This window comes from Amblyomma mixtum, chromosome 10 (genome assembly GCF_055824585.1).
Source record: "Amblyomma mixtum isolate Tamu chromosome 10, ASM5582458v1, whole genome shotgun sequence".
Taxonomy (NCBI): Eukaryota; Metazoa; Arthropoda; class Arachnida; order Ixodida; family Ixodidae; genus Amblyomma; species Amblyomma mixtum.
Genome location: NC_143021.1, coordinates 176,125,245 through 176,144,039, shown reverse-complemented (window position 1 = coordinate 176,144,039; position 18,795 = coordinate 176,125,245). Strand labels below are relative to the sequence as shown.

Below are 18,795 nucleotides of genomic sequence, written 5' to 3'. Positions count from 1 at the left end.
GGCCGAAGCCGCGCCCGCCGTGAGGCCGCCGCGGTGGCTCAGTGGTTATGGTGTTGTTTATACACGAAGAAGACGCATAGTTATATTGGTTGCAACTTTATTTACGCCAATGAATACGCTTCGATGGTCAGTAAAGTAGTGTGCCTCTACTGCGCACAACTGGCGAAGCGAGCGCGAAGCGCGGCGGCGGCAGCTGGTGCGGTTGCCATGCGAGAGCTCAAGGTCATTCGTGGAGTCGCCGCCACGGCGAAAGTGTGGCCACGCCGAAGAGGCGAAACGGTGAGTGTTGCTTTCGCAACAAAGACACCGCACTTCACATCACCATGGCACCAAGCGTAATCGGAAACTATCGAGGAAACGGCAGCAGCCCTCGGCGCAACCGTTTGCCAAGGGAAAAGTTGGTGGCAACAATCATACAGTTCAAGACTAGCTCTTTTTTTTTCTTTTTCTGAGAGCGGTTGGGGAAAAAGTGCCGGCCACATTTATTCAGTTTTCACGTTGAACTTTTACGAACCACCGGTCCATTGCAGCAGGGCCAGGGCTGCTACTGCTGCCGTAAGAAGCTGGTGCTCTGTGGCCATGTGTCTCCTCACTGATCCGTTGCCGTCGCTGAGCTGCACTGATGCGTTGCAGTCGCTGAACAGCAAGAGAGTGTCCTCGCCCCTAAAGAACGCCGCCTTGGCCAAATTCAGAGGCATCCCGCACGTCGGTGTGAACGCCGTCTCGTAGCACCATATCGCGGCTTCCGAGAGTCTGCAATTAATAATAAGAATAGGATGCGGAAATGTTGATGATGTGGACCATTTTGTGCTTGTTTTTCTCTGAATCATAAGAATAAATACTGAGGGGAAAAATCTAGTGAAGCGAAATGTTAATCACAGTGTAAACAATAAGGGAAGAAAACATACACTACAACGTTAACTTTAGCTACAGCAGCAGCGACACCCTGCTACAGATGCAGCACACCTTATATACATTATAGAAAAAAGGTTGAATTAAATTAGACGCTTATGTCCCGGCGCTGATAGAAGTTAACATTGAATACTGGAGTATTCTGACGTACATGCATATAACCACTGCTGTCCCTATACAGCGCGACCATACACGGACGGCATTTTCATGTTTGTTTATTTACGGAACCCTCAGAACACCAAATATATAGCCAAGAGTCGGGTAGTACGTAACGATAACAAAAAGATGAGGTCAGTTTTATCTGTATAGAGCACTTTAGACAATGCTGTGATTCAATATGGCTAGCATACTCCAAAACAAACTTAATACAACAAAAAGTACAACATTAAGAGCACAGTGAGGGGATCAGAACAAGAATACAAGGTAGTTACGTGGCCAGATTTCTGACGGCGTTCTTAAAGGAACACTCAAAACAAATTGGAGTTTGCCTGTATCAATAGACAATATGGCATTCTAATCCAAAAGCGACCATTGTCACTGAAACAGAACTTTTATAGACAAAAAGAAGTACAAAGCACAGGTTTCGGCGTCACCAGTCGATTTCGAAAGTAAACCGCATTCGTACCGATTTCTGTGATATACCACAATTCGCTTGATAACGGTGGCAATTCGTCCTTCTCTCTGTGAACATCATGAGTTTGAACTGAGTTAGAGGAAAATTTTTAAATTCAATTTTCTCGGTAATAAATGAGTTTTTGCTAGAAAGAGCCAGCGAATCAATGTTTGCTTGGAACATAAATTGGATAGAATTGCCTTCAATGTTCCTTTAAACTAAACTTAATCATTACGTGCCTTTTATTGGGGCAGGTATGAAATTCCTCTCAAGAAGATTTTGGGACAGTATGAGCTCGAACGTGTTACTATGTTGCACGGGTGGTAGGGGAACCTCTTACCTATAGTCAGATACAACTCAAGAACGAAGCGTATTTTCCCCGACACGGGACCCCCTTCCAGCCAATGGCGTCGGCGGAATCCATTTAACGTGATAGTGTGAGTTGCGTGACAATAAATGGGGTGGTCTGACAATACAGGAGAGAGACTATCTCCGACAATGCAAAGAAGGGACCACCCGCTTTTTATCTGCCACTCCCAGCATTGTCACAAATGCAGGTTCATGAGAATCGGCCGACGCCATTGGCTAGAAGAGGATCCTTTGACGGGGAACAGTCGCTTTTTTCTTGACCAGAAAGCCGATGTATCCGACTATAGATGACGGCAGCAATGAGAAGTTAATATTAATGATTGAATCCGCAGAGAGAAATGTGGGAATTTGGGCTTAACTACAGTTATAATCGGATTGGTTTGTTGGTTTATTGGGGTTTAACGTCCCAAAGCGACTCAGGCTATGAGAGACGCCGTAGTGAAGGGCTCCGGAAATTTCGACCACCTGGGGTTCTTTAACGTGCACTGTAATCGTTAAAGAACCCCAGGTGGTCGAAATTTCCGGAGCCCTTCACTGCGGCGTCTCTGGAAATTTCGACCACCTGGGGTTCTTGCATCTTCCCTATATAATAAAGCATTTAGTGCTTACTGTTCCCTTCGGGAGCCCCAGAAGGTGCTGTAACCTTTATTATTTTTTTGAAGTGGCGCTGTAGACTTAGTACTTTCTTTTTCAGTCTACTTGCGTTTCACTGTGCTCGATCAGAACTACTACCAGCGTTGCTTCACTTCTATTTCTTTCTTACTGGCTCGCCAATACTGGACGGCAGTTTGATGCGGGACTAGATAACATATGTACAAAAGGAACGCTGCTCCGAGAGCCTCGTTACATTTTTTAGGCGTTTATGAGAGCAGTTCATCGGAAACACGATACAATAATAAACAGAAAGGAAGTGGTGAATCTCGGTGGTCGTATGGGGCTAAATTTAGAAGATGTGCTTCTCTTTTAATGCGATGTCATTGGAAGCCTCATCACACAGACACAAAAAAAGAAACACGGTGCGGTTAGCCATACAAAAAAAAAACTTGAGGGGTCTCTTAAGTTCCGCCTCAGGGGTATGAGACGAGAGCACTAATGGGTCCCTTCAGAAGCCTTGGACCGTCTTTGCGTATCACTTCGCACACACGAACACTGTTCTTTCTTTCACCATCGCATAACGTATAACGCTATCCTTAAGAGCATAATGCGACACCAATGAAGATCACTCTCCCGCAAGCATTCCTCTGTCCAATATGTTCTGCTTACGGCCCATATATGCTGAATTGGTCATTCTCTGCTTTACATTCATAGACTGAGGGGAGTCATCATACCTCTCCTGGCGCAGTGGTGCAGCGGTTGAGCGATGCGCCACTGAACCGGCATGTGGCTGTGTCTATTACAGCCACAGGTAGGGATTGTGCTACTTAGGTATGATGATGATGATGATGATGTCACATGATCACGTGACCTCGGTGGCAGGTGGGCCACAGGATTTTTCGCACAGAATGCCGACACCCGCCTTTCTAGAGAACAGGAGTCTGTGCGCTAGGCGCGGCTAGTCATAAAGCTCGCTGATTGGTCGAGACAGTGATGCCGTCAAAAAGTCACACTGGCTTGTCCCAGCACTGATTGGTCGACAGGGTCTGTGACGTGTGAGACCACGTGACGTGGCCGAGTTCGCAAGTGCGCTGGTAGTGGGACATTGTCGAGCACGGTGGCGGGCTCGGCGGCAGTTGCCTGCTCCGCTTGGTCGTGTGCTGATATGTCTCTACAGATCCGCGTATCAGGTTGGAATGAAGCAAGAATTAACGCCGCGTGTGTATGCCGTAGTGGAAAAATTCAGGGGGCCACTTTGTTGACCTAAAGTGTGATGAGGCGAAAGCCTTAAGCGCCGTGTTGCTGCTTGTGTCACTGATGTGTGGTTAGAGATGTTAGGCTTCGCTTCTAAGAGTGGGACGCGACAGCGTCTTGCAACGCTGCCAGGGAGTCCTCAGACCGCCATCGCCCGTTCGACTCTGCGCCTAGGAAAGGAAATGTATCTGTCTCGCATATCTCGGAAGACACCTGAACCTCGCCGTAACGGGAAGGGAGGAAGATGAGAGTGAACGAAGGCACTGTATTCACTAGACGCGCCTTTGTTCATTCCAAATCATCGAGCTGGCATGGCGGAGTGGTTAGCGTGCTCGTCTCGCACTCCGGAGACCCTGGTTCGATTCGCCAACTCGACGAATTTCCTACTCGGTTTTATTTATCTGGTCTGACTCGGAAGGTTAATTATTCTAATTCATTAATTAAGCAATAAACTAAACTCAGTCCCACTTACTTGGAGCATCACTATACGATCCCTTTAATTTGTTGCATAGTTACTAGCCAAAGTACAATTGGCCTCATTTTGAAATTCGCGCGCTGTGATGTCACGATCATTTCGACGAATCGAAACAAGGTCAGCGTATGTGCTGAAGAATTAGATTCGGCGGCTGCACAGGTTTAGCGTTTGCAGCAAGCAGCAATGATGGATGCAGAGAAGCAGGCGGGCTGACCTTAGGCTTTTATTCTGTCACGATCTCAACTCGTGATGTAATTGAAGTGTTCCATAAATCTTTGTACTTAATTAAGGAATTAGCTCCGACACTTTCGGTGTTCGAGTCCTGAATATGCATAACGTGCTTAGCGTCGAGTGAGAATTGCAATTTTTTTAACTATAGCTCCAGTGCAAAAGTTTTTAAGGTCGTTAAACAAAGAGCGTTCAATGTTGTTTAATTAAAAGACTCCTAATGCCTCGTTTGCTTATGAATTATGGTCCGCACCTACAGTATGCCTTCCAGCGCGTCTGTGGCCTTGTGCAGCTTCCCGGCTGAAGGAAATCAATGCTACAGAAGACCTCACTGCTGCCGCTTAGTGCAAGCTACGGAGCTACTGCTGAATTTCAGCAGCCATCGTAACACATGTCAGAAACCGTATAAACTTACTTGCAGCTAAAATTTCTGGTGTTTCCAGGCGTGATCCCTTCCATGTACTCATCGTGGCAAGGGATAAGCTTCTCAGGATCTTGACACGTTCTGGCCGTGTAGTAGTCTGTGATGGAAATAGGAGGGGGAAACTTTGGCAGATACACTTAATAAGACTGCTTACGTGTGAGAAGGCGTAAGCCGGTCTGCTCACTTTGCGAGCGCAGTCGCCACGCGCTGCGGCGTGTTGTAACCCGGTGCCACACAGTTGGAAATTCTACCTCTGCGTGGCTACCTCTGCATTCGACTAACATTGAATGATGGATTCCTGAGAGGCAGTATGACATACCCTGACATGGTCCATACCAAAATATGGCATGGACCACCGAGATTTCACTTGCCAAAATTTGCATGGACCACTCGAAATTTGACATTGAAGCTACCTTGGCCGCAATCGATGAAAATTTATTGGTGGGCTCCTATGAGGTATACTATGGCACGTTCCCAATGTGGCCCATGCCCAAACATAGCATGGGCCACCCGAACTTCGCCCTTGAATGACCTTGGCCGAATCTGACTGCCGGGGAATCTTGTGTGTGGTACGGGTGGCTGACAGGCTTGACCTAGTTTCAAAAGGAATTGGCCCAACCCCGTAAGTTGGGTGGCCCACCCCCGAAAATTTGAATTTTTACTTGACCGACATTCGGAACCGACGTGGAACCCCCCTAGAATGGGTTTGACCCACCCCCAAAATATCAATTTGTTTTTCTCTTTTTCATGGTTTGACCTCTAACTCAGCTGGTTTGACCTCTAACTAAGCTTCGGTGGGCAACCGATTGCTCTTCGCTAGACAACACCCGAGGGGTTAAAAAATTGAAGGGCAACCTAAGCAATTCCTATGATGTGTAAATGCGAGTGAACTGCTTGTCGCTGAGTGTGTCACTGAGTTAGGTCGCTGTGTTTAGTGGTGCGGCGAGATGTGAATTAGTTTAGTGCTGCTTCGTTTTTAGTGAGGAAGAACTTCTCGCCGCACTCCTCGGGTTTAAGCGGTGTTTGTGTGTGTGAAGCCTATGGGTGGCAAGTGTAACTGGCTTACTCGGTCAATGAGAGCTGTGATTAGGCGGAGGCGTCTACACACAAATTTAGTCAGTTAGGCGCATTTCGTTTCCTCAAAACCAGTGGAAGGTTTATATTCTGTCGATTTAAGGAAAGAAAAGAAAAGGCGCGTAACTGGCTCCCTAGTTCAGTGGACACCTCAATCGCGCTTTAAGGTACTTGGCGGTGGTGACGCCGGCGACCTGTTTCTCCAGGAGGGGTAACGTCATTTGCGGGCCGCATTTCGGCCACGGGTTTCGAATGACGGCGGGGTTTTCGCACAATGAGGCAAGTAACGGGAGAGGTTCTATCGCATTAACAACAGGCGCGCTCCTTGCCTGCCGAGACCCGAGGGATCCCTTTCAGCCCTCCGAACAACCCGACGTCAATCGACAACAAAGACTTGGAGAGCCACTCGAACTTCTATTTTTTTCGGATAGAGCATACTTCCGCACTGCCTTCTACTTCGGATTAGGTTAATAAACGGTTTCCTAGCGTGCTCTGCTGTTGCCTTTTTCGTCCGAACCTGCCTGGGCTGCGACTCAGCGTCGCGGGTTGAGAAAACGTATCGCGTACTAGAAACGTCGGCGCGTAGCTGGCACGGAAGCTCGCCTTCCGGGCCGGCTGTACGCAGAGTGATCCCATGACATGAAATCATATGCAATAGCATTCACATGTCGAGCACGTTCTCGCGTCCTCACCTCGGACGGCGTCCTCGTCGCAGAACAGCTCGCGCAGAGCTTCGTAGCCCTCTTCCTGGCGACTGTACTTAATCCTCCCGTCCTCAGGGCACAGTGTTATCCTCTGGTGACAATGAATCTTGGCAGTGATTTCACTGTAAACAAAAATACGCAAAAAGACCTGCGCTGTTCTAAAATGTATTTTCTACGAAAAGACTGTGCACTATTCTGTAATTCTTACGGATTTCCATGAAGTACAGTGCTTATCAGTGACTGTGACTGAAGCCAGCAGTCACTGAAACTGAAAAAAAAAAAGAATATTTGGGTATAGTTTTCGTGGTGTTGCTCATTGTGATATCAGTTATGTAATTATTACTGCGTTAGCATCATGAGGGGTCTGTTCAAGCGGAAATGGCGAGCGCCGTTGGTCAGCAGTATCACCGCCAGGTGGCCCCACCTGCCGAGGTGGGCAGGCGGCAACCCGCCCACCGCGCTGCGAGAGAATTTAGTATACTAACTATACGAACTTAGTATTTTACCTCGGTTACAACGAACTTTTGTGTAGAACATCGAATACAACGACCTGTCGTGTTTTAACCTCGGCTAAACTGAACCTTAGTCTGCCACCTCGGATTAAAACGGAATTCAGTGCGTTAACCTCGGATATACCAAACTTAATTATGCCAACTCGAGTATAATGAACCTAAGTATGCTACATCGAATATAACGAACTTTCTTGAACTAGGCTATACTGAACCTTAGCATGCGGCCTCGGATATAACGGACTTTCGTCTGTTAAAACCTAAGATATACCAAACTTTCGTGTCGGACCTCGAATCTCCCGAGCCTAAGCGTACCACCTCGGACAGAACGAACGCTTGGCTGCTAACGCATTCAAACGTTCCACTGTGGATCACCTAAGTTCTTCTTTTACCTCAAAAGATGTCTGGTTAGCAAGTAGAAGCTTCATACTCCAACATAGCGGCGGACGTAGAATAGCCTCTAGCATCGCAATTGCCACGTGCAACATGATTGAGTGATGAGGCCGGCATCTGTGCGAGAATTGCGCTGGTGAACGCTTCATAGCGAAGGCTCTGAGCGTGAAATGCAAACAAAAGTAGAAAAAAAAAGTTGGAGAGCCTCCATCCAAGCTCCGTTGGTAGAGCACCTTACGCAACATGTGGAGGTCATGGGTTCGGATCCTCCCACACCATGCGGTTGTCTTTCTTATACTAATTTTCTTGTTTTGTTACAGTGGTTGTCTTTTCTTACGCTTTGCTAGACAACGCTACTATCGTAGCAACAGAATACCTGGCATATTGGCGGCTACTGGAATCGCTAGTCACCTAACGCCAGCATGACGCAATGCTTTTAAAGGAATATGTGGCACAAAAAACTGAATGAAAAAAATCATTTCTCGATTTCATTACATATTCATAAACTATTACGGAACTTGTCTTAGAAGTTCGCTCATAACTTGCGCAGTATAAACTTCTAAAATAAATGTTTTTCGATGTAGGATAGCGCACGAAGTGTCGCCGGCAGCGCCTTAACACATCGTTTTCAACGCGCAGCGCAACCGGAATCGCACACACTTTTAGTTTGTCCTTGCCTTTCCTGGCCTTTTCAGGGCTTTCGTCACGACTGAAGATGAAGCACGTTAAGAACGTAATAAAACACGATATAATGCTGACCTTGCGAGCCTTATTGGCAAGCAAAACGAAACTAAGCCAGTGATTAGCAGAAATGCATCACCTGAAACTTGAGCCAATAGTAGCTTAGGTTTACTGCTGCCGAAGCCGCTTATCTTTACTGTTCACCTTACTCCACCAAGTTCTCCCACTCCCTCCAAAAAACAAGAAAAAAATCCCGGGGGCACTTAAGGAACGTATGTGTGAGTAATGGAAAAAAATGAGACATTAATTCTAACTGCATTCTAATTATATTCCAATTCTTTTTCAATTATATTTCAATTCTGTTGCAGCTGTTGCGTTTCTATCCTTATTCTGTTCTATTCCCTTGTAGTTGGTGGAGACGTAAGTACTACTACAGACTATTAATGCTTAACAATACACAATTTCCCGCCTTTGATGACGTCACACCATTTCGACCAATCGTGAGCTTTGTAACGCGACTGTTTTTTGGGCGACGCCGCCTTTTCGTGTCGATGAGACATCTTACGCTTTCGTATTTAAAAAATACCCACAAACTCCACTAAGCTTCATCACATCGAATAAATTCTTATGTAACAAGGCTTATATATTACGAAAAAATTTTTGTGAAATAGATTTAAGCATGTAGAAATTTTTAAAGGTGTTTTTTTTTTCAGTCGACATATTTCGGCATAACTGCACATTTAGGGGTACTCTCGTTTTCATACTGCAGAGCAAGAAATCTACTTTGAATGTATTTTCCATTGCAAAATTTTGCCGGAAACAACACAACTCACTCCAGACGTTCAACATTAACGTTTTCGCGGCAAAGAAACTTTTTGATAAGAGTGGCGGAGAACATCAAAGTTGGTTTCAAGTTGCGTGGTGTTTAGACAAGTTTTCATACCGCAAAGTAAAGTACTTTCTGGTGCGAAATTTTGAGGGAAAGAACGCAACGTATTTCACACATTCAACATTAACATTTTCGCAGCAAAGAAGCTTTTTGAGATCAGTGGCGGAGAACATCAGAGTTGGTTTTAAAGGGATACTGAAGCAAAATCTTACAATTTAACAAAAAACACCGAAAATAGATTCTCAGAATGTGATTACACCGAAATCTAGTCGTCACTTCGGATATTTTTCAGCGGATGGTTTTATTTTCGATGTTTTATGAGCGCGCGCCAAGCCCTCCCGGCCGGCGCGAGGTGAAGAACGTGACGTCATGACACCCTCGTCCGACAGGCAACCGGTCGCGTCATTTGAAGTGCGATGTCGCACTACAGTTTCGGTAGATCAAGCGATACTGCCAACTTCCGACGCTGCCGACGCAAAACTGGCAAAACCCGCGAGTAGCGATGGCAATCGTGCTCCTGCGGGAACAGTGGGCGCGCGGTTGTTATGACGTCAGTCACAACTTCCACAGATGGCCTCCAGGTGCAACGATACGGCAATAAATCGCGAAAAAAACGCGCTATTCGCATTTTTTCGCTAAAATGCTTGTTGCATTTATCAATTTTAGCAGTCAAGTTCTTGTTTGCATATAAAAGAACAGCTCCAAAAGTTTGGTTCAGTATCCGTTTAAGTTGTCTGATATGTAGACAAGTTGCCATATAAAATCACTCTCTTTTTATCATCCTGCACGAGGGGCATTTCTGGGGTCACCTGTGGCGAAAACGTGAACAAACTGGAAAGATTTTTAAAGGTACAGTTTCTCTAAATTGACGAACTCAGTACTAAGCCAAGCAACGTTTTTCGCACGAGGGCAAAATATTCAAATTCTGGTTACGTTTTATTGGCATGCAGACACATGATCCCTGAAAATTTCGATGAAATGTCCGCACTGCACAAAAGTAGTGCTCGCATACCTGCACCATCTTGTGAGGTCTTCATTCGTGATGCTGCTTTCGCTGCCGTCCCGCACACTGCGCCTCCACAGGTGGGGAATGTAGCCACGGTAGCAGTGACGCACCTCTTCTGGTGTGCACTCATGCGGCAGCTTTTCTGTGTTGACGAAAGAAAACAGCAAATAAGAAAAAAAAACACTCGATTACAAACAAAACACATCAAGCACGCAATAGAGGTGCACAGGCTCTTTCAGCGAACGTGAAGCTGAATTTAAGAGCGAAGCATATTTTTGTGATATGTTTGAATAGGCCATCAAATAGTATTATGGGACATTTGATTTGGAGAATTAACGTCCTAAAGCGGTCCAGGCTATGAGGGGAGCAGTAGTGGAGGGCTCCGGACAATTTAAACCACCTGGGGTTCCTAATGTACACTGACACCGCACAGTATACGCACCTCTAACATTTTTCCTCCATCGAAATGTGACCGCCGCGGGCGGGTTCGACCCCATGACATTTATGCTGTGTGTGATGTGAGTGCATGTTAATTAACCACAGGTGGTCGAAATTATTTGGAGCCTGAGTCTCTTGGGATTTTAATCCTATAAAGTCAAACGATATGTGCCATAATCCTATTTGCCGACCGATTGAAGCATATACACATTTCTCAATAGCGTGCGCAGCTAATGGCTGAAGCGTTCCGTCACAAATTCTACTTCTTAATACGTGGCTTCCTCCGTGTCTTCAGTAGTCAGGAGCAATGTTGACGCGCTCCTGCCACGATTAAATTCCCATCAGCCCTTACCTCAGCGCGCCAATGGCCTCACCTCTGTGTTTAGTTTTTCAGTTGTTCCGTCAGACGTCGCTTAAAGGGATACTGAACCAAACTTTTGGAGCTGTTCTTTTATATGCAGACAAAAGCTTGACTGCTAAAATTGATAAATGCGACAAGCATTTTAATGAAAAAAAGGCAAATAGCACGTTTTCTCGCGATTTATTGCCGTATCGTTGTGCCTGGCGGCCGCCTGTGGAAGCTGCGACAAGACGTCATAATACCCGCGCGCCCACTGTTTCCGCAGGAGCGCGACTGCCATCGCTACTCGCGGGTTTTGCCAGTTGTGCGTCGGCACCGTCGGAGGTTGGGAGCCTTTATCGCTTGGTCCACCCAAACTGCAGTGCGACATCGCGCGTGACGCGACCGGTTGCCTGTCGGACAAGTGTGTCATGACGTCATGCTCTTCACCTCGCGCCGGCCGGGAGGGCTTGGCGCGCGCTCATGAAACATCGAAAATAAAACCGTCCGCTGAAAAATATGCGAAGTGACGACTAGATTTCGGTGTAATCATATTCAGAGAATCTATTTTCAGTGTTCTTGCTAAATTTTAAGATTTTGCTTCAGTACCCCTCTAAGTACATGGTAGTTGTAGCTGTTATAGTTGATTAAACGTACGTATTACCGAATAACAATGAAACGTGACTAATGCAGTGGCGAATAAAAACCGGGTATCATAATCGTGCGATCAGTCAAAATTGTGCATACATTACATTTTTCATGATGCAAGAGGACTAAAGCCGACAAATAAACGCCACGCAGTAAAGAATACGCGTACACAAGGTGGAGAACTGTGCAACCGGAGAACTACGGCTGTAGTTTCCTTGCATCATGAACCACCAATTAGCTTAGAAACAAATCCTATTACACCCCGCCGCGGTGGCTGAGTGGTTATGGTGCTCGGCTGCTGGCCCGAAAGACGCGGGTTCGATCCCGGCCGCGGCGGCTGAATTTCTTTGGAGGAGAAATTCTAGAGGCCCGTGTACTGTGCGATGTCAGTGCACGTTAAAGAACCCCAGGTGGTCGAAATTTCCAGAGCCCTCCACTACGGCGTCTCTCATAGCCTTAGTCGCTTTGGGACGTTAAACCTCATAAGCCAACCAACAAACCAACCAACCAACCAACCAAAATCCTATTACGTTTTTGTTGGTCAGACTAGAAACGGTAAAACTAAATTCGTTTTAGTTAAAAGAATATAGTACACTATAGACAACTAATTAAGTTTATTGAAGGCGAACAACGCCGCTTCCCATTCGTCATCATTATGTGTGAAGCGAACATCGCTGAAATACTTTGTTTAGGCTGGCGTGTGGAATGCATACTTACGAAAGATAATCTGATAACATTCTTGTAGAAGCAGCGCACATAAAACGCATGACAAAAGAGAAGGCGACCGAACAAATGTGCCGATAATCTGATAACATCAGTGGGGAAGGTCATTGGATAAGCCCCCCATATTAAATGATAATTTATCGTTGAATGAAAGCTGACTGAAAACAGGGCTCCATGGAGACAACAGCTACGTTATAAGGGCTCTCATCAGGAGCAAAAATACCAGCATATTTCATAAGCCTACTAAAAGCAGCTAAATAATAACAGATTTCCGGCCCTTAATTGACGACGTTCTTCGGGATTTCCCCGCCGCTGAGCTCCAAGGTTCGGAGCTATTTCATTACTCCTGCCAAAAGAGATGGCGTTTGCTAAACTACTGAATGTGGATTGAGAGGAATGAACATCATGTAACAACATTGCAAATAACAAAGCCTATTTCTTCGGAAATGAGCTGATCCGATTAGCTGTATCAAGCATAAAATAAAGGGAAGTACGATACAAACATTCGCCATATTACAGTGGTTAACCAGTGTCTTTGAGAAATGCATAAAAAGTAGGAATAATAAATTTATAGCGAGAATAGAAGATCTTTAATTGAAAAAACCTGGCAAATTAGACAATTTTTGGACATCTGAAGGCTGAAACACTGGGCAGACTAATTCATGCGTATGAAATGAATCGACTCCAAACTTCGACCGTTTAATGTCCATCATTCTCGGGCAAAAAGTTTGAAAATTGGAAAATTGTAAGACATTGTTATAGAGATAATCAAGGTAATGTTGCAGTATTCTGATATGTAGCAAAATATTTGTTTTAAAGCGTTTCCATCGGTCGCATCAAAGAGTTAAGACTGCCATGGTAAACCACTGGGAACACTTTACCGATAGAAAAAACGTTAGTGGAACCAAAAAATTCAAGACAGCCGTCGGATTATGAGCGGATATATTGACTGTTATAGTGAAATGTTGCCTTATATGAAGAAACTGCGTTCATGAATGGTTTCCGGCTCAAAAATGCCTTTGTCCAGAATTGTTTGATACGTTATCACCTGCTGACGTTATAGTCCGGTCGTTGACATTTTAGGTTGTTTCAGCAACAGGTTTAGCATTTGCACGTAGTGGAGGCGAAAATCTAGAGGCCTGTGTACTGTGCGGTGTCAGTGCACGTTAAAGAACCCCAGGTGGTCGAAATTTCCGGAACCTTCCACTGCGGCGTCTCTCACAGCCTGAGTCGCTTTGGGACGTTAAACCCCATAAGCCAAACCTAAACCAAACCATTTGCACGTAGTGTTCTCCCTGGCGCCCTCGTCATATTGAGCAGTTGAAGGTTTAATTTTGCTACGTCGAGAAATGTATTAAGAAACGTCGTTAGTGATTTCGATACTCTTTTGTGCACAAAAACTGAAGCTGTTGGTGTTAGCACAGCTTTTATCATACCTGCTACTCAGAAAAAAAAAAAACAGGATTTGCTAGAGAAATCCACGCTAGAGAGATCCATCCAGAGAGAAATCCATGCTAGAGGATTCACGCTGAAATGTATCTTCGTCACCAGTGAGAAATGAGTACGCGTAATGTTGAGCGTAGTTAATCATACTGACACTCGTCGACCTGCTATTCCGTGATGTATACTTGCTAATGAATCGATGCATTCAGTGTACGATCACTTTCTGAGAGCCTGCTTTTGATGAGGCAACATGGGAAGCTGCCGAAGAATGTTCAGTCTACTATGAAATCAGAACGATTCCCTTTCCAGAGATGGTATGACATTCTTAAACATAATTTCTGAACGTAAATGCGCGATAAAAGGTTCACGACACGCACTTCAATACATGACGGATCTGAAAATGAAAAACATGCAAGATTAAGACACAAATGTACGATTACCTTGGCAAATTGCAGTTTCAACGACGGCCGTCAGTATACCGACCAGAAAAACGAGCTTTCCGGAATGAAATAGAAACGGCATGCTGCTTCGTCGTCGTGCCACATCAATCCACAGCCGTCTGATCCCGCAACCGTTCCACTCACAAATGATACTGAAACCGAATGGTAACAAAGCTCATCAGTTGTCATTATTGACAAGCCTTTATCTCGCGCTCGTTTTCAAGGGCTGAGAGAGATAACGAAGCAAAGTATCGACAGCAATGACCCGCGATGCGATTATTGTGTAATCGTTGATGCCAGGGCCCGCAGGAGCGAACTACCTTAACATTAAAAACTATAAAAGCAAATAAGGACAATGAGTCCATGAAGTCCATTTTAGTGCGAAGGTACTACCTAACGTGGTCCCAGCCGAGAATCGTGTGTGATGCTCGGAGCTACTCGGGAAAGCTCGGGATAGTTCGGAGGAGCGTCGCACAAGTTGTAGCCAATGGGAGGACGCTCGGGTAAGTTCGGAGGACCGTCACGCCAGCTGTAGCCAATAGGAGGAGGGCGTCGGGCCAGCTGCCGCCGAGTGGTGCGAAGATGAAGAGGGAGAAACGTGGTTGCGTACACTTGCAGATGCTAGAAAGAACAGGCGAAGAGTGAACACGTTTTCGCACGTCTACCCGGCTTAACTACGTTAAAACCCCACTACTCTTTTCTTCTGCTTTGTAATCAATTATATTTAAGTAATTACCCTATTAATCTGCCATTGATGAGCACCAAAAATTAAGCAAGCATTTCTATGCTCTTTGCTTTTGGTGACTGCTGGCTTCCTTCATGTATGTCATAACGCGCACCTCTACTAAGGCGAAAGCCTTTAATGGCTCATTCTCCCGTCCGTCCGTCCGGCTGTACATCTAGTGCTTGGGGTGATTCATCAACGGGTGCAGCTGCCATCATTTTAAGGAAAGGAAGTGAGCATAACTGGCTCCCTGGGTCAGTGGACACCTGTGCGGTGATGAAAGAGAGAGATGTGTTCTGCAGGCATTGATAACGTTGTGCCAGAAAGGCGGCGCTGAAGCCATAGGCCGTCAGCGTTCATTGTGTTCATTGGCGATGGCGTTGACAACGTTTTGCACTCCGATCATTTTAATGAAAGGAAGTGCGCATAACTGCCTCCTTGGGTCAATGGACGCATGAATCACGCTTATAGGTACGTGGGGTGATGAGAGAGAGATGTGGGCTGCAGGCATTGACAACGTTGTGCCAGAAAGGCGGCGCTGAAGCCATAGGCCGTCAGCGTTCATTGTGTTCATTGGCGATGGCGTTGACAACGTTTTGCACTCCGATCATTTTAATGAAAGGAAGTGCGCATAACTGCCTCCTTGGGTCAATGGACGCATGAATCACGCTTATAGGTACGTGGGGTGATGAGAGAGAGATGTGGGCTGCAGGCATTGACAACGTTGTGCCAGAAAGGCGGCGCTGAAGCCATAGGCCGTCAGCGTTCATTGTGTTCATTGGCGATGGCGTTGACAACGTTTTGCACTCCGATCATTTTAATGAAAGGAAGTGCGCATAACTGCCTCCTTGGGTCAATGGACGCATGAATCACGCTTATAGGTACGTGGGGTGATGAGAGAGAGATGTGGGCTGCAGGCATTGACAACGTTGTGCCAGAAAGGCGGCGCTGAAGCCATAGGCCGTCAGCGTTCATTGTGTTCATTGGCGATGGCGTTGACAACGTTTTGCACTCCGATCATTTTAATGAAAGGAAGTGCGCATAACTGCCTCCTTGGGTCAATGGACGCATGAATCACGCTTATAGGTACGTGGGGTGATGAGAGAGAGATGTGGGCTGCAGGCATTGACAACGTTGTGCCAGAAAGGCGGCGCTGAAGCCATAGGCCGTCAGCGTTCATTGTGTTCATTGGCGATGGCGTTGACAACGTTTTGCACTCCGATCATTTTAATGAAAGGAAGTGCGCATAACTGCCTCCTTGGGTCAATGGACGCATGAATCACGCTTATAGGTACGTGGGGTGATGAGAGAGAGATGTGGGCTGCAGGCATTGACGCCGTTGTGCCAGCAACGCGGCGCTGAAGCCATAGGCCGTCGGCGTTCATTGTGTTCATTGGCGATGGCGTTGACAAGGTGACGTCATCTTCGTCGACAGGTGGAGCTGTCGGCGCGGCGGCGTGGAGCGCTGCTCCGTTGTCAGTCGGTGTGCGGCAGCTAGTGGAGGAGGATGGCTCCCAAGCGGTGCAGCGATTCCACGCCAGGTGGTTCGGCTCAGCAGAGGAAGGGCGCATCTCAGTCGTAACAAACATAGGCAGTCATTGGCAGTCGAAGTAGCGCGACAAAGGCTTTCGCCTAGCACACTTTAGGCTGCCAAAGTGCCCCCATAGTTTATTCGTTCCATTGACAGCTCAGTAGCTTAACGAGGGCCTCGGTTCTGGCAGTTTTCGCACAGCTTTGGCCCTCCCCGTTCGGTCACGCTCCTGCGCGGGACTCTCGGTAATACAGGACGTAATACGTCCGCCACTACGGATGTGTGTGGCTTTGGTGAACACTCTCAAGGTGCGGTTACATCCCACATAAATACCTTCGAAAGCAGATGGGACACCCGTCGGCGTAGCTCAGTTGATACAGCACCAGGCGCGAAATTCGGAGGTCGTGGGTTCGGATCCCACCGGCATCATGCGGTTGTTTTTACGCGATAGCTTGAATGAGCTTGTGCCGTAGAAAATCCGGCGTCGGCATCATTCATCGCGAGTGAAAAATCCCCAAAAAATCCCCAAAGAAGCAACCAAGGAGGCAGGTGGGCCACCTAGATGACGTGACATTGCGGCGACATCACAACCGGCCCGCCGGATTGTGTGAGGAAACTTCCCACCGTGGCAGGTGACGGTTAAATTAATGATTGGTCCCTCGGGAAGAGCAACCTGGGTCGCACAAGCACCACCGCTGGGAGCACCTGTCATCGCAGTGCAGTGGCGCATCGCTTGACCGCTGCACCACTGCGCCAGGAGGGGTATGAGGACTCCTACCTAGTGAATGTAAAGTAGAGGATGACCTGCACATATGGGAATTGACTCATTAAGATATCGCGCGTCATATCCTTAAGACGGAGCTTAAGTGTCCCCTCCAATTTTTTTTTTATTTTTCTTGTTCAAACCAATCTTTCGTCTTCTGCTGCCGCTTTCAAATCTCGGTATTCGTAGTGTCCATGACGCGCCCGAGGCCCTAGCGCGTAAGCCTTTGGTTCATGTCGGCCCTCGAACTGGTGTTTCACTTGACTGAGGTGCTGCTCGTTGCTGCGAAGCTCCAATCCGTGCAGGCTGAACAGCCGTGCCCAAGCAGCACAGCTAACCGGCCCAATATTGGAAAGGGGCGGTTTTACTCCGGCCCTTTGTTGGGACGGCCTTTGCCGATACGTTTCCACTATTGGGCCGATTAATTGTGCTGCTTTGGTGGTGCACATAGCACAGCCACTGTTTTCTTCCGCCACGGCAGCAACTGCATCAAGTTCCTAGCAGCGCAACAACCAGCTTCTCAACGCTCACCTACTAAACTGGTCAAAACCTGTCAAACTAAAGAATCGATTTTTCTACTACTTTACGTATTTACTATCCGCATGAAAAAAATGTTTACTTTGAATAAAATAATGACCAGCTCCTAAAACTGTTAGAATATACCTTTGGCCGATGCGAAAAAGAGAACTGATCATTTTCTGATCAAAGCACTATTATCCTAACCTGGAAAATGCTGGTGTGTGGTGAAGCCTCTGAAGTTAGTCACGTCATGCGGGAAATGGCGGTAAATAAAGGAGAGTTTGAATGAGGACTTCGGGCAACCTGGAGAAATAATGCAATTATTTCCACGACTGAGTTTGCTGCCGGCGGCGGCCCGAACAGACCAGCTTCGCTGGCCACTGCACGGGAGCAATATGCTGCCGCCGCAGCCAATCACGTCACGCGTTAAACTGCAGCGCACTCGCGCGCTGTTCATTGCACGTCGTCGTCTTCATCAACTTCCATCTGTGAGCAAGTCACAAAAGGAAAGGAAACGCGCTTTCAACCATGCTTTCCGGTACCTGGCATTGGTGTCCACCTGCAAAAACATGCTTTTGCACGTTATTTTGCGATTAGCAATGCTAAACCGCGAGCAGCTTTTTAGTGCGCTAGTACTGATAGTGGCCATTCCCCACAATCAGCCGTTGTGTGTTTGTCTGTCTGTCTGAAGCCCGTTTTGCCTAAAACATGTTGAGCACGTGAGCAGCCTGCCCACTGTATCAGGCGGCAGCTCAATTAATCGTGAGAGGCTCCTCGGGCCTGGTTTGCACCCCAACCCAAGTCCCCACCGATGGCAGCACCTGTCATAGAAGGGCAGTGGCGCATAGCTTACGCGAGGCACTGGAGGCCTGCGTCAGCTGGCTTAAAGTGTTCGCGCGCTCGTTCGTGAACCTCGTGTGGGAGGGCGTCATAGCCCCGTTTAGAGAACCTCTGGCCAGGGGGTTGGCGGCCTCATTTCCAGAATTCCCGGAGTGGGTGAAATCAGTTCGGGTGAAGGGGCGGGCGCTCAATAGGCGAGTAGAGCATGCAAAAAGCAGGGGCATGGACTCCGCCTCGTGCGAAATTTCGGATTGTAGTTTT

The 18,795-nt window shown here is 47.0% G+C and overlaps 1 pseudogene; it reads right to left on the bottom strand.

The window, feature by feature from the left end:
- Nucleotides 1-482: 482 nt before the first annotated feature.
- On the bottom strand, nucleotides 483-14,239 carry LOC149327818 (uncharacterized; annotated as a pseudogene).
- Between the last annotated feature and the right edge of the window lie 4,556 nt (nucleotides 14,240-18,795).